Genomic DNA, 2,500 nt, shown 5'->3' with positions numbered 1-2,500 from the left:
CTTATTAAAAAAGTTGGTGTCGACCGTGGGACTTAGAAAAATTTCGGGAAGTCCGATTCGCCTGCTGGAATTACCGCACGGGCAGGACACCTCGCTCCGACGAATCGGTTTTTTCCATTTTTTTGAAAAATAAATTTTTGTAATTTTTTTTAACGTTGAAAACGTTAATAAACATCATGTTTACGCATGGATTAAACATTGAAATAATTTTAAAACGCTTATTAAAAAGTTGGTGTCGACCGTGGGACTTAGAAAAATTTCGGGAAGTCCGATTCGCCTGCTGGAATTACCGCACGGGCAGGACACCTCGCTCCGACGAATCGGTTTTTTCCATTTTTTCCGAAAAATAAATTTTTGTAATTTTTTTTAATGTTAAAAACGTTAATAAACTTCATGTTTACGCATGGATTAAACATTGAAATAATTTTAAAACGCTTATTAAAAAAGTTGGTGTCGACCGTGGGACTTAGAAAAATTTCGGGAAGTCCGATTCGCCTGCTGGAATTACCGCACGGGCTGGACACCTCGCTCCGCCGAATCGGTTTTTTCCTTTTTTTCCGAAAAATAAATTTTTGTAATTTTTTTTAATGTTAAAAACGTTAATAAACTTCATGTTTACGCATGGATTAAACATTGAAATAATTTTAAAACGCTTATTAAAAAAGTTGGTGTCGACCGTGGGACTTAGAAAAATTTCGGGAAGTCCGATTCGCCTGCTGGAATTACCGCACGGGCAGGACACCTCGCTCCGACGAATCGGTTTTTTTCCATTTTTTCCGAAAAATAAATTTTTGTAATTTTTTTTAATGTTAAAAACGTTAATAAACTTCATGTTTACGCATGGATTAAACATTGAAATAATTTTAAAACGCTTATTAAAAAAGTTGGTGTCGACCGTGGGACTTAGAAAAATTTCGGGAAGTCCGATTCGCCTGCTGGAATTACCGCACGGGCAGGACACCTCGCTCCGACGAATCGGTTTTTTCCATTTTTTTTGAAAAATAAATTTTTGTAATTTTTTTTAACGTTGAAAACGTTAATAAACATCTGTTTACGCATGGATTAAACATTGAAATAATTTTAAAACGCTTATTAAAAAAGTTGGTGTCGACCGTGGGACTTAGAAAAATTTCGGGAAGTCCGATTCGCCTGCTGGAATTACCGCACGGGCTGGACACCTCGCTCCGACGAATCGGTTTTTTCCATTTTTTTTGAAAAATAAATTTTTGTAATTTTTTTTAATGTCAAAAACGTTAATAAACGTCATGTTTACGCATGGATTAAACATTGAAATAATTTTAAAACACTTATTAAAAAAGTTGGTGTCGACCGTGGGACTTAGAAAAATTTCGGGAAGTCCGATTCGCCTGCTGGAATTACCGCACGGGCTGGACACCTCGCTCCGCCGAATCGGTATTTTCCATTTTTCTTGAAAAATAAATTTTTGTAATTTTTTTTAACGTTGAAAACGTTAATAAACATCATGTTTACGCATGGATTAAACATTGAAATAATTTTAAAACGCTTATTAAAAAAGTTGGTGTCGACCGTGGGACTTAGAAAAATTTCGGGAAGTCCGATTCGCCTGCTGGAATTACCGCACGGGCTGGACACCTCGCTCCGCCGAATCGGTATTTTCCATTTTTCTTGAAAAATAAATTTTTGTAATTTTTTTTAACGTTGAAAACGTTAATAAACATCATGTTTACGCATGGATTAAACATTGAAATAATTTTAAAACGCTTATTAAAAAAGTTGGTGTCGACCGTGGGACTTAGAAAAATTTCGGGAAGTCCGATTCGCCTGCTGGAATTACCGCACGGGCAGGACACCTCGCTCCGACGAATCGGTTTTTTCCATTTTTTCCGAAAAATAAATTTTTGTAATTTTTTTTAATGTTAAAAACGTTAATAAACTTCATGTTTACGCATGGATTAAACATTGAAATAATTTTAAAACACTTATTAAAAAAGTTGGTGTCGACCGTGGGACTTAGAAAAATTTCGGGAAGTCCGATTCGCCTGCTGGAATTACCGCACGGGCAGGACACCTCGCTCCGACGAATCGGTTTTTTCCATTTTTTTTGAAAAATAAATTTTTGTAATTTTTTTTAACGTTGAAAACGTTAATAAACATCATGTTTACGCATGGATTAAACATTGAAATAATTTTAAAACGCTTATTAAAAAAGTTGGTGTCGACCGTGGGACTTAGAAAAATTTCGGGAAGTCCGATTCGCCTGCTGGAATTACCGCACGGGCTGGACACCTCGCTCCGCCGAATCGGTTTTTTCCTTTTTTTCCGAAAAATAAATTTTTGTAATTTTTTTTAATGTTAAAAACGTTAATAAACTTCATGTTTACGCATGGATTAAACATTGAAATAATTTTAAAACGCTTATTAAAAAGTTGGTGTCGACCGTGGGACTTAGAAAAATTTCGGGAAGTCCGATTCGCCTGCTGGAATTACCGCACGGGCAGGACACCTCGCTCCGACGAAT

The sequence above is a fragment of the Nomia melanderi genome, unplaced genomic scaffold (genome assembly GCF_051020985.1).
Source record: "Nomia melanderi isolate GNS246 unplaced genomic scaffold, iyNomMela1 scaffold0921, whole genome shotgun sequence".
NCBI lineage: Eukaryota > Metazoa > Arthropoda > Insecta > Hymenoptera > Halictidae > Nomia > Nomia melanderi.
This window is presented reverse-complemented; position numbering follows the sequence as displayed.